Here is a 14,350-nt window from a genome sequence, read left to right as displayed (position 1 = left end):
CGAGTTAGATATTCCCTTTGAAGATCTGCAAAAATATATTGAGCGCCATTGCACGCTTTTAGTGGAGCTCAAGTTCCCAAAAGAAAGGAATTCATTGGGTAAAATGAGAAAGTCTATGGTTATCAGCAGAGGAGAGAGAAATTTGTTTCATGATGATTCATGAGTTTAACTTAGCACTACTGGCGAAACAGTTGCAGAGATTAGTACAATTTCCAGACTTTCTTGTGGCCCTGGTTTTGTGGTAAGTACTATAGACTAAGTTCTTTGTTGCGAGCTGGTGGTATAGATACCCCTTCATATATATTAACTATCTTATCTACAGCGAGGCCCCTGTTGTTGTTGGGGATTCGGCAGAAGATACATTCAGGTTATGATGTAAAAGTACGAGAAGAATCATGGATTCCGGCTTCACTTCCGCTAGGCCAAATTTCCCAGTAGCACATTCCAAAATGACATTTAGTGATTTTATTATTGAAAACTCAAAAGAATGGGACATCACAATGCTTGAGAACTTTGTAGCATAAGAAAATATACTCTTGATTAGAAGCTTGGCCATAAGCCGATCTTTACATCGTGATACTTATTGATAGAGTTTTACCAAAAAGTGGTATGTATACTATTAAGTCAGGATACTGGGTGGCCAAACACAAACTTAAAATTGAAGAAGATGCTGTTTACACATATCCAAGCATCATGAAACTCCAAGCCTTTGCTCGAAAGTTAAATGCTCCTCAAAAAATTTGTCATCTTATATATCAGTTAATCACATGACATGTAGCTGTCACAAAGAATTTTTAACCGTCGACATACGCAATTGATAATATTTGTCAGAGATGTGAGAAACCTTATGAGTCTGTAACTCACGCTATCGTTGAATGTCCACCAACACTTCAAGCATGGGCTCTAGCAGCTACACAGTCTCTTCCAAATATTTTCCATGTGTCCAGCATATACATTAACATGGATTATATTCTTTTGGTTAAAGACTAGTATTGGGGATCCGAAGATGGACAGAGACCATTATCCATAGATAATTTGGTATCTATGGAAAGTAAGGAACAATAAAATATTCATAGGAATTGATAGAGACCTGCTTGAGCTGATAAGATATGTAGAAGGAGAATGTCAAACATGGTTTAAAGAAAAATGAACCAACTACGACAAATTTGATCCAATCACCAGTAGAAACATCTCAAGTCTTACGCTCAGAGAATATATGTTTGGTAGATGGTTCTTGGACCTTGATATACTATGCATTTCACCGGTTTTTATCCATAATACAAGTCCTACTTAGAGTATTTATATTACGTTTTGAATCTATTTTAGAGTCTTTTCAGGTCCAAAAATGTTTTGGAGAATTGTAGATATCATAAAGACATTTGGAGCTTAAAGATAAAGAAAATCGCAGTTGTTCAAGAAAATAGAAGATTGAATCAAGATTTAGAAAACCATCCTTGGTATCGCTCGACACCGACGCGAGTACGGGCCCACTTAATTTCCAAAGGAAAGTTTGGCCCAGAAGTCTCCACATATTATGAGATTTCCCTTGGCCAACTTTATACCTATATATATATAGTTTTAAGCCATTGTTTATGCTAATATGGTTTTAACATACTTTAGAATACTTTCACAAAAGCTTTATTGTTCTTAGAGTTTTGGAGAAAAGATTAGAAGATTCCTTCAGAGATTTAATTGGAACTCCAATATTTCTTACTCTATATTTTTAATGTAATTCATTTAGTTTATCTCTATGTCTTGCTTTAACATGTATGAGTGGTTACATTGTTAGATTTAGGGTTTTCAAGGGTTTTGATGAATTTATAAAACGTAGAACTGATAGGTTGATTTAATTGGATCCTTCATTGGATTGAACTCATTGCTTGCATTCTATATTAGCTAACTAGAAACTTAAAGATAAGATAATAGACAACTGCGAGAGTGGGTTCGACTCCTGAAACTAATCATGCTGGTTCAATTAACTTAGTGAGCAAATCGATATGAACAGTAATGCTTGTGTAAAAGAAGTATTAATCAACACTCTGTAGTATCGATCGAAACTCTTCCTTAATTCACATACGAGAGTTGAAATTATAGGATTTAGACATCTGACTAGACTCACAGCGAGAGTTGTATATCTTATTAATTGAATTCAAGCTCTAAGACGGTACCTATCACACCTTTAACATCTATAAATTATAATTTTGATATCATTTATGAAATTCCCTAAGCTAGCGTTTTCTGCATCTTATTTACTACTGATAATTATTGTTTTATTTATTGCTTTCAATATACTTGTCTAGTTTAACCTCAACTAGATTTTGATCTGTGCTTTAACCGCAGGATTATGTTTCCGTTAACAAAATTATTGATCCGTTTATTTTTTCATAATAGATGTATTGAACAAAATACATGTAGTCATAAAAACGTAACCAAATCCAAATATAGATTCATAAAATAAATGAGCAGTTCCAAAACTTTAGAACGTGAATAACTGAAACCAAATTCGGAAAGAACCAAAATATTTAGAGTACCTAAAAACACCAAAATCACAATTATATACTCAAGATATTAATTATTTTAGATAAAATGTCCAAAATTATGTAAAATAATAGAAAATACTTTAAATTATTCAAAATATCTTAAAATATCAAAACAGCCAGAAATAAATATTTGAAATAAAAAATACTCTAGACATCAGAAATATCTAAAATATCTAAATATGAAAACGCTGTACATATTCATCGAATAAAGCAGCTAAACATACAACGATCATGTTGATTAATAGTGATGGTAATGATATGTTTTAAATAATAATATACACTAAGTAGATTGTAAGCATTTTTAAAAATATTTTGCTATAAGTTAGGAAATCAATTTATAGTGAAGCTAACAATTCTATATATTATACTAGGATAAACCCGTCCGTAGGTTAAATATTTTTTTAAGGTTTGATTTGTCTTAATTAAAAATAACATTGACATTCATAAATTTCTTACAATGATTATTTTATTATACATTTTTTGGTTGTAGTTGTGGAAATTTGAGTGTTCATTTACTCGGATTCGGAGCTATCAATTGATGAATACTCACAGATTTTGTTTTGTATCTATCTTTTGTTGAGATTTGAGTTACTTGGAATTCATTTTTTTCATGTTCGTTCTGTGTCTGTCCTGATTTTTTTAATTGTTATGATTTTTCCATAAAGCACCGAACATTTGACTTTGTTGTTTAGGAGTTCGAGCTCATATGTGGATTAATATTTGATATTGGTTGCTACGTTTTGTGTTCTTACATGGACTAATATTTTTTTTGTTGGAACCGATACTTTTGTGGCTGAGGAAACTTTTATTGCTCATGCTTCTACGACGCTGCTTGTTTAATGTCTTCTTGCTATGATGATGGGTGTTGAGGTGAGCTGAATATTGTATGCCTTTATTATACTGTATGTATTTTGTGGGGATACGGTATGTAAATTTTATGGAGAATGTGTATGTGTTGATGACCACCAATTTAGATTTTGTGTTTCCACTTTGGTGCGACAAAAATTTGGACCAGACTTTATTAGGTAGACTTTGCTATATATTATGTGGATAGGTTTATAAAATTTTAATGGGTTTGTAGTGAAGAAACGCAAAAAATCGCAATTTTAATTTAAAAGCGAACTGAAGAAATAAATAAAAACAGGTGATGTAACATGGAGAAAAAGAAATATGAAAGTTATTGGTGATACTGATACCAACATGTATGCAAACCATAAAGCTATTGTCTGATGTTTAACAGTAGTACGTCTTGCCCACAAAGTCTGTAATGAAAGGGAGAGACGATTAAATTAGTGAGTAGTTGTTTAAGTTGATAACCTATATAATAAGACAATCATATTCTTTATTTATTCCCACTGAATATTGTTCGAAAGAGACCCTCACAAATCAGACGGTTATCTAAGGAGACTTTTTGTTAAATGGTATAGACATACATAAAACCTACCTGGCTATGCAGCTTCTTCCTCTTGCTACCAAAAACAAAAATGCTTTGCACAGTTCAGACTCAAACAAAACAACAAAAATTTATACCATGTTCTTATTTCTTCTCATCCTCTCCTTCATCTACCGCTGCTGCTTATCCGGTGAGCTCGTTTGGATCATTAGCTTTGTAGATTTCTTTCTTGGGGTGAGATCATCTTTGAGCACCTTAGCTGAAATATGGTTGAAACAGTTATTTTTACATACATAAACACGAAGCACCAAAGAAAGAAATTAATGAAACAATCTGTTCATACCAAGTTCTTTGATGATGTCCATGATGTAGCCTGCAGAGGAAAAACAATCCTCTAATAAGGTCATCTAGATATAAAGGAAAATCAGTGTTTGCATAGATATTAGTATACAACCAACTCTAATCAGCGTTTAGGAAATGCAGGATCTTTCATATAATTATAAGTTTGCTCAGGAGAATCCCATTTCGTTCTATTCCACACATCTCAAGTAGTTTAGTTTGTGGAACATTAAAGGTTGGAAAATTAACTCACGGTACTAAAGTCCGTCCACCCTCTTCAAGATCTAAACGATTACAATTTTCAGCACTTTATTACTTGCCCTTTTCTTTGTCTTTCCCTTTTACAGCACTCTGCACTTCTAGCAGAGGCCCATATTGTTAGGATGCGCTGACTTTCGGTTCTTCTCAGGCGTCCATTCCAAAGATTAGACCTGTGAAGCCACACATGTTAAAGTCACAAAGTTAGGATTTTTACCCAATCTTCAAACATGAAAACTCTTCAAAAATTCAATCGTAAAAGAAATAAAAGCTGTTCTAATAAGAAACAATCCCAAACCACTTGGACTGGTAAGACAAAGAAGAAGGGAAGCACAAACCATCTGTATCAAGGAGCTATGGTGTGAACACTGAACCAGTCTTGAGACAGTCCTAAAAGCGGCGGCGAGACGGTGAACATTTACGATGGTTGGCGTGAGGGTCGACTGAAATTTGTGAAAAGAGAGCATAATCAACAAACGGCCCCAAAATAAATAACCCAAAAGAGATTCATAGAAGGTATGGGGATAAAACTTGAAGCTCATGAATGTGAACAACGAATCACGACAAATATGATCATGAGATTAAAGATCGGAAAAACCTTCGAATCAAGCTTCCTAGAATCGGAGCAAACACAGCTCGACACCGGAAAAACAGGTGAATTAGCCATTATATATTGCAAATATTATGTTTATTGAGGATTTTCATGAACTGATGTTCTATGGGTATAGGAGTACCTTTTTATAGATTGAGAAACACCGTCTTGAAGAGATAAGGATCATTGAATGTGGGATTAAACACGATGTTACAGCTCCGACTTCCGACGGTTTCAACCATGGACAGAAGCTCAGGCGTCATGTGCAGGAATGGAGAGACGATGAACAAATCTAGCAATTAGGGTTTGACGATCCTCTCGGGCCGGATACGCGGAGAAAGCCCATCACGATACACTGTTAATGAAACGCAGAATTCTAATTACTCCGACACGTGTTACCATCTCCTTCATCGAATTATCTATGTGGCGGGTGACGTGGATAGCTTTAGGAGGAAGAAAACCCTATTTTATATATAAAGATGTGGCCCACCATGTTATGATCCAAAAATTGATGATGAAATTAGTATTAGTAATATGTTAAAATGATAAGTTTGAAAAAAATATTATTAATAATTTAAGTTTATTTAATTAAATATGCTTATGTAAACGGATTAATAAAAGCTCCGTTTGTTTTAAGCAAACTTGCATTTAATAAACAGATCTTCTTATCATTATCTATTTAAAATCCATTAAGTAAATCAATTTAAAAATGTATTTCTAAAAGTTTGTACTAACCTATGAACTTTTTCGATGGAAATCGATCAGAATAATAAATATTTTAGTTTGATTTTATAATTTATTAAAAATATTAAACTTTAGAAAAGAAATCCTTACAAATAAGATTATAGAGTTATATTCTCAAAGTCGTTAGATTTTTATTTGTAAGAATATTAAAAAAAAAAATTAAGTTTTAAAAAAATATATAAATGATTTCTATGGAAAAGAGACGCATTATGTATTTTCATATAATTATGAATAGTACTAATAACATATGAAAATGAAAATATTATGTTATTATGGTTTTATGATAAATAATATCTAAGAATTGTGTACCATAGGTATGTGTAAGAGATTAAAAAAAAAAACAGAATAAATAATGTTCAATAGAGTTTAAAAACTAATGTTCAGTTGTCATGTAAAAAGATGTCAAAGTGGACTAATTGAACAGTTACCAATATAATGTTTATACACGTGAAATTTAATTAAATGGGACCCATATATAATGTGCATTAATATCTAAACTATTAAAACGAAGTACATTTTGTACTTTAACCCTGATTTTTTCTAAATAATTACGAATTCATGCCACTGGGTTAAAACACCGCCGTTTGTGAAATAACTGAACCATATTATTACCGAGCCATTTCTAAACCATACATTACTAAACCATCTAAGTAAATTTGATGTTGATAGATACATCCATGTTCTACGTTGGCGGCCAACCACCCGAAATGGCTCTAATCATTGATAAAATTGAATATTTTAAAAAAAATTCGTTTTTGTTTCGTTTTGTGTTAACAACCTGTGTATTTTAGTAGAAACTGTAAAACTTTGATAAGCTTAAGTAATAAAAGGATAAAGTTGTGTGTAAATGGTTGAAAAAAACTTTGAAAAAATAGAGGCGTAGTTTTTGCAGATTTTAGGTTAGGAAGAAGATGATGAAAAATACAATTTTGCCCTTCTTTAAAAGGAAAAAAATAAAAGAAAATTAAAACACTGATGGGCATTGTACCTGCGTTCTCACAGCAAATCAGATAAGACACTTACCAACTGGACCAGCACGAAACTTTGTAATTCCTACGAAAAATTAATATTTATATCAGTAGATACATAATATGCTTAACTAATCCCCGATTAATATATATTGTGTAAATACAATACCACGTAATCCCATCAATTATATATCTTGATTAAGAAAGCCTGTATGTATTGGTTTCTCGGTTTTATGTCATGGTTAGTATCATGATATATATTATGATTGATATTAAGACTAACATATAAACAATATTATTGGATGCAGAACATCATCCTAAAATGTCTAAGATGATGACTTCTACTCCTCTCTCAAAACTCATAACTTTTAAATCAAACTGACGAGTTCAAGTTATGCATCACTCATGCAAGTAAAAACCAAACATCTAAGCTTAAATCATGGTTCTTTCAATCTTATAACTTATTCTAGATGATCCTACTTTGCTTTCATCTTTCAAAATTGTTATGATAGATAAGTAATTACTAACCGTTTTATAAGTTTGTTATTCGTCAAGGTTGTTGTATTCTTTTGCTGCAGTTCGATTACTGGAACTTAGTTCTCACTATGTCCAATATCATGTAAATTTTTTAAAAAGGATAATATCATTTTATGAGGATTGTATAAAAAGATCAACAAAATTTAAAACAAAAATAATAGTTGAAGACAATCATATCCAACTAAGAACACATACATATAACTTTGAGTAACTTGATTAGTCTCATGTTTATAAAATACTATGATTTCAGTTATATGTGAATCATTACTAAATGTTTATTGTAATCTTATGGTCAGAATTTTATATTTTATGTACGGATCATATTGTCAAACAAGATATCAACATAAGCCCAAATTATAATTGTAATCTTTATTTTTTTTTGTTAGTGATTTCTTTTTGCGTTTAGAAAATCATTTAAGAATTTATATTACATATTGTTAATAAAACACTTTTTCTTAAGTTCTGTAAAAATATTAAATTCATTAAAGTAATATAGATTTTGTCACTGAAAATCAGTAATTTTTTGAATATTATTATTTAATACTATATATTAAAAAAATTCAATATAACTAATAGATTATGAGGAATATATGATATAACCGCCAATTATAAACACAAAATAATATGACCATTTACATTGTAAAAATGTTTTGTAAATATAATAATTTGCAATTCATATTTTGTTGACACATCTAAAATATATAACAAGAAACAAATAAAACCTGAACGTGAAAAAAATACACTATCCGCGGGGATGCGTGGGTCAAAGGCTAGTGGAGTTTAAATGTTTAGCTTTCACTGGTTTGCATTTAAGTTGCTAATATATTATGAATATTCCCTTAATTTGATTGAATTTTTAAGGCAAAAACCAGTGGCACAACTAGTAATTAACAAAGGTAACTAAGGGTTAATTCTCATTTGTATTTCAGCTTTAATGGTTTAGATACCTATAGTCTACAGTGTACACACGCTTCCTGTGGATCCGATCGCTAAGTTCTGCAATTGATTTCTTATTTGAAAGAGTTGCTCTATGATAATTTGAGCATAACAAATTTAGCGTTGTTGTCAGGGGAACATTGGATTTGCCATTAGATTTTGTGGACAGACTTAGTCTAGGTTTTGGTTTTAGTTTTTATTTTTACTTGTAAATTTTTCTTGTTTCTTTCAGGTTCATGTCCAACAACACCAGAAGCAACAAGGAAAAATATCTTTTATTTTTGGATCCTGCAAGGCTTGAATGTACAATCCGCAAAGATAAGGGAGTATCATCAATCGACACCTCTTCTTCGTTGATCGACACCTCTGGTGAGCCAGCAACCATCGACACTACTCAAGCATCTAATCGATACCAACCTGCAAACAAGAAACATCGCTGCGACTCTTGTGCTGATACATGATGCGAATGGAGACCTGCATGACTCTGAGGGTCATCCCTGATCAGGGGGCTGTAATCCCTGATCAAGAAGTAGCTATTCTAGAAGCTGCTAATGCTAAGAATGCTGTAGCCATTGCTCGAGATGCAGCTACTGATACTGCTCAGGCTGTTCAACCCAGATGTTGGTTGACTACAACCGTCCAAATCAATACTATGTCAACATGTCTGCAATTCGTCCTCCCACCTTTAAGAGGAACGATTTAGAGCTGGAGCATGGATACTTTACACTCGTAGGACAGCAGCCTTATCATGGGCTCCCACATGAGAAACCTATGGACCATCTGGAGCAGTTTGGGGATTTATTATCTGCTATCAAAGCCAATGGATTCCCTAATGACTACCTTCTTTGCTAGCTCTTCAAGTACTCACTTGTTGGAGACGCTTTGTATTGGCTTAAGTAATTACCACCAGGATCTCTTACATCCTGGATATCCATCAGAACGCTTTTCTGCGTTACTTATTTGATGATGCAAGATCTGAAGATCTGAGGAACAAAATCTCAATATTAACTCTGGGGCCTACTTAGTCTTTCAAGAGCTCATGGATCAGATTCAGATCATATGCAGATCATATCAAATAAATTGTCCATACTACGGGTTCAACGAGGTACAACTGTTAAGTACCTTCTTTAGAGGTCTCGCTCTGTGATAGACTATGGATTTGACCCACTTTTACCCATGGTTTATAAGTATTTTAATTACTAATTATTATATTATAGAGTCTATTTAGAATATTTATAGGACCATGAGTGATTTGGAGATAAGTGATGATTTTGGAGCATTTTGGTGATATTTGGAGCAAGCACCCGAGATGACCATCGAGCTCGACCATCGGTCGATATTGAAGAGGAATAATCGATCCATGTTCACATCTTGACATTGATCGAAAGCGAAGTGCGAAGAAAGCCTGTTTGGTCACAGCCGACTTGAAGGCCAAGTCTTCACCAATTTACAAGATTTCCCCTGACGAGTTTTAACCTAATTATATAAGTTTTGCCAACATGTTTGAGGCAAAGTGTGCTTTCTTGTTTTACTATTTTCACAGCAAAGGTTTTCTAGGATTTTGATAGATTGGAGAGAAGATCCAAAGTTATATTTGTGATCAGAACTCCATTGATATCTATTCACTATTCTAATGCAATTTTCATTCCTTATTGTTGTTATGAATTACTTGGCCATGTCTGAGTAGTTCCCTTGTCAGATTTTAGGGTTTACATAGGTTATGAGGGATTAGCTCCAACTATAGATTGCTAAGTGGTGATATTAATCATTAGGATTGTCATTAATGCCTGATTCTAGATTAGCTACCTAGAACTTGCCCTAGGATTGTTAGATATAAGCGATAGCTTTCATCTCATCCTGAAACCATTCTAATTGAGCTAAGATTCTTGCTAGAGTAAGGCGAGAGCTGATCTAGTGAGCTTAGTGAGCACATTCAACCCACACATTAACGCTTGACCAATAGCGTCGATCGATATTCAAATAGAATAATCGGTCAACGTTTTGAATAGTGCATCGATTGATATTCATATAGAATCATTGATCGACACTTATCAATAGACGAACCTAGAAAGCGAGAGCCTAGTAGTTCGTTTACAAGTGTTGAGCTCTACAATATTATAATTCCAAATTTCCTGAATAAAAACCCTTAGTCTAGCTATTTTCTTTTAAGCACCAAAACCTCAACCAATCAATCGAGCAATTACTTGCTCAAACAACTGCAACTTTACATTTAAATCATTAAACTAGCTTACTTAACAAATCCAATTAGATTTATTAGGTTCCCTAGCTCCTTGCAGAATCGATCCCTAAGTACTACAGTTGAACCTCTTATTTGAGTGAGTAATATCACTCCTTAGGGTAATTTGAGTGCTATCAAATTTGGCGCCGTTGTCGGGGAGCTTTGATCGCCTATTAGATTTGATTCTTGTTAAGTTTAAAACCAATTTCTGACACAAAATTTTTTCTTGAATTTTCAGGTACATGCCCAGCAGTACCAGAAGCAACAAGGAAACTCAACTGCTATTCTCACTAGATCCTGCAAGCTTGGAGCGTTCAATCCTAAAAGAAGCGCGTTCCTCATCGATCGACAACAACACTTGTTCGTCGCTCGATTCTCGTCAACCACTGTCGACTCAGGCACTAGTCCCGTCGACCGACACTCGCTCACCACCATCGACCGAAGACACTCATTTTCCATCGACCGACATCTTCCATTCGACATCGATCGATACTTCAGTCCTGACATCGATCGATACTGAGCCGCGAGACATGGTTGCGACATTGATTCTTGCGTGATGAGAGAGGAGATCTGCATGACCAGGAAGGTCATCTGCATAATGCAGCATGTCAGAGGATAGATGCTCAGGGGGCTGCAATCCCTGAGTCCGATACTGATGGTACATGCACTACTCTACCTGTAGATGAGGCTGCTCGACCCAGAACATTGGCTGACTACAACCGTCCGAATCAGTTCTACACCAACAGATCAGCAATTCGTCCTCCAACTATTCAGAGGAATTTCGAGTTGAAGCCGCAGTACTACACACTCGTGGGACAGACGCCCTAATATGGGTTATCTCATGAGCATTCTATGGACCATCTGGAGAGGTTCGAGGATCTTATATCTGCTATTAAAGTCGAGGGAGTCTCTGAAGACTACCTCCTCTGCAAGCTCTTCAAGTACTCACTAGCTGGAGATGCTTCGCATTGGCTTAAGCAGTTACCACCAGGATCTCTCACATCCTGGAGCGACATTAAGAATGCATTCTTATGAAACTTCTTTGATGAAGCACATGCTGAAGACTTGAGGAGAAAGATTGTTACATTTACTCAGGAGCCTGCAGAATCATTCAGAGGCTCTTGGATCAGATTCAAGTCTTATCAGAGAGACTGTCCACACAATGGATTCAATGAAGTACAATTGCTCAGTACTTTCTACATAGGCATCGCAGTGCAGTACCAGATGGCTCTTGATGCTTCCAGCAATGAGAACTTCAACACCAGAAATCCAGAGGAGGCTATGAAAGTCATTGAGAACTTAGCATCCAGCAGCAGCACCAAGAACACTGACTTTGAGAGGAATAGATCTGCCACCGTCCTTGGGAATGATCAGATGGATGAAGTGAAGGCAAAGCGGGACAGTGTTCACAAGCTTCTCAGGAAGCAGGTCTGCTTGGTTGAAGATGCAGAGGCTGTAGACATAGAGGGTAGAGAAGAGGAAGAAGAAGAGGTGAACTTCATTGGTGGAACTGGATTCCAAGGATCTGGAAACCAGGGTGGAAACAAAAACTCCTATAGAAATAGAGGCAATTTCAACCAGAGTTCGCAGCACCAGAAATCCTACAGCAACAACTACAACAACAACATAGGTTATGGAAATTTCTACTACCAGAAGCCACCACCGCCTACTCAAGAGAGCAAGATTGAAGAGATGCTTGATAGGGTTCTTGAGGGATAGCAACGCTTGACGGTGGACTTCAATGGGAAGATTGATTCTGTCTACACCAACTTGAATACGAAGTTTGAGACTTTGAGCACTCATGTGAAGAAGCTGGAGATGCAGGTTGTTCAGACATGAGAAGCTGTTAAGAGGCAGGAAGCCTTGACAAGAAGGGTAGGAGATGATGTGATGAAGCACCACGTGAATGCCATCATTGGGGATGATTTCTGGCAAGTGGCGCAGCAAGAGGAGCTGCAAGAAGGAGATTTTGAAGTAGAAAGTTCGATGAGTTTCGGCGGATCGCACTGGTGTCGATCGATGCCATACTTCGAACATCGAACGATGAATGACAACCCAAATCGATCGACAGGCTCTCCAGAGTATAGATCGATAACACCTACGGAGTCAACCACATCTTGCAATGTCGTGATGATTCTGACTCACGTGGAGTTCGCAGCAAGACACCCACATCCGCCCAGCCCTGTATACGTCAAGATCGATCGACATTCAGATATTCCCATCGATCGACATTATGAGACCGACATCGACCGACAACCTCCAGCGCCCATCGATCGAAGAGCACCTCTAACATACCGAGTGTAGATGCCGAAGATAGATATTGCACGTCTAAATGCACTCAGGACCAAACCCAAACCTTCAGAAAACCCACCAGAGACCGCCAGGATACCATTAAGATGATGCAGCAGATCCTATGGAAGTAGATAGGGTTCCTATGGGAAGAACCCTAAGGAAAAGAAAGGAAAAAGTGGTAAAACATCTGAAGAGGGGAGCTAATGAAAAGGAAAGAGAAATTTTCCGAAAGAGAGTTTTCAGGATTCCTTTAGAAAAGCCATTCGAAGAGGCTTATTTTACCCACAGATTGTGGATGTTCTTCAGAGAAACAAGGGAAGCTGAAGAAGACATTTGAAGAATGTTCTGTGAAGCTAGAGAAAAGATGAGGAAGAGGATTACACTGAAGAAGAAGAAGAGTGATCCTGGGCAATTTGCAATACCATGTACGGTGAAGGGTATTGAGTTCCCACATGCCTTGTGCGACACATGAGCATCAGTCAGCATCCTACCTAGGGTTATGGCAGACCATCTGGGTCTGCAGGTGGAGCCTTCCAAGGAATTATTCACATTCGTGGATTGTTCTCAGAGAAACTCAGGAGGGATTGTAAGAGACCTAGAGGTGCAAATTTGTAATGCCCTAGTTCCAGTTGATTTTCATGTCTTGGATATCAAGCTAAACTGGAACTCTTCTCTATTACTTGGGAGAGCTTTCTTGGCAACAGTAGGAGCATTATGCAACCTGCAAAGAAACCAGTTGTGCCAGACGGTAATAAATCCTCATGTCCACTACAACCCTATTCCAGTCAGGAAGCCACAGACGTCCTCCAGAAGAATCAATGATCCAGGAATCATTGCAGCATGCCACTGTGGAGCAGAATACGAGACAGAATACTCGGCGTCAATCGAAACCTACACTGCAACATCAATCGACAGTGCCCACCAGCAATCTACCGACAAACCAGGAGAAGAATCGGTCGACATTAGCCAAGACGATTGGGAGAACGACTGCTACAATCCCATCATGGCAGTAAACGACGCGACACCTGAGACCCGCGAAGATTTGTATGATGAAGAATACAAAAGGAAATGAATTCTATTCTACAAATTTCGCCCTCTAAAACCAAAAATTCAGGCATAAGTGGAATTAGATTCAGCCGAATTAGTCAAGGAACTCGCTTCAGCCGAATTAGTGAAGCAGACAGACGCGCAGCGATCGACATAGAGATACAGGAGTCGATCGACTTTAACATCCCACCATCGATCGACAGACGTCCATAATTCGGCAGAAGAGCCTTTGACCATTTTGGAACCAGAAAATTCTACTGGGAAGAGAAGGGTGAGTATGAAGTCTATAGAGATGAGCAGGGATGTGCAAGAGATGTGGATGGACACATCATTAATGTGTCCAAAGCGGATATCAGAAAGCTAATGGAAAGAGCGTCGAGAAATTAGCACAGCTACATATGTCTTCTAGAACATGCTAGCTAATTCACACAGACCAAACTGGTACCAGAGATCTACACCAAGGAC

At 36.2% G+C, this 14,350-nt stretch overlaps 1 long non-coding RNA gene across 3 annotated transcripts; it reads right to left on the bottom strand.

Moving 5' to 3' along the window:
- Nucleotides 1–3,626: 3,626 nt before the first annotated feature.
- On the bottom strand, nt 3,627–5,504 carry LOC111198113. Of its 3 annotated transcripts, none has more exons than XR_002661055.2 (6): nt 5,129–5,455; nt 4,869–4,973; nt 4,526–4,703; nt 4,277–4,306; nt 3,985–4,192; nt 3,627–3,802 (listed from the first exon to the last, which is right to left on the bottom strand). It is a non-coding gene; the product is annotated as an uncharacterized LOC111198113 (long non-coding RNA). The 3 variants fall into 3 exon arrangements; XR_002661056.2 differs by having other exon boundaries at nt 4,071–4,192; nt 5,129–5,454; XR_002661054.2 differs by having other exon boundaries at nt 3,627–4,192; nt 5,129–5,504.
- Nucleotides 5,505–14,350: the final 8,846 nt, after the last annotated feature.

Source organism: Brassica napus, chromosome C8 (assembly GCF_020379485.1).
Source record: "Brassica napus cultivar Da-Ae chromosome C8, Da-Ae, whole genome shotgun sequence".
NCBI classification, from domain to species: domain Eukaryota; kingdom Viridiplantae; phylum Streptophyta; class Magnoliopsida; order Brassicales; family Brassicaceae; genus Brassica; species Brassica napus.
Note: the sequence above shows the minus strand (reverse complement) of the source record. Positions and strands in the feature narration are given on the sequence as shown.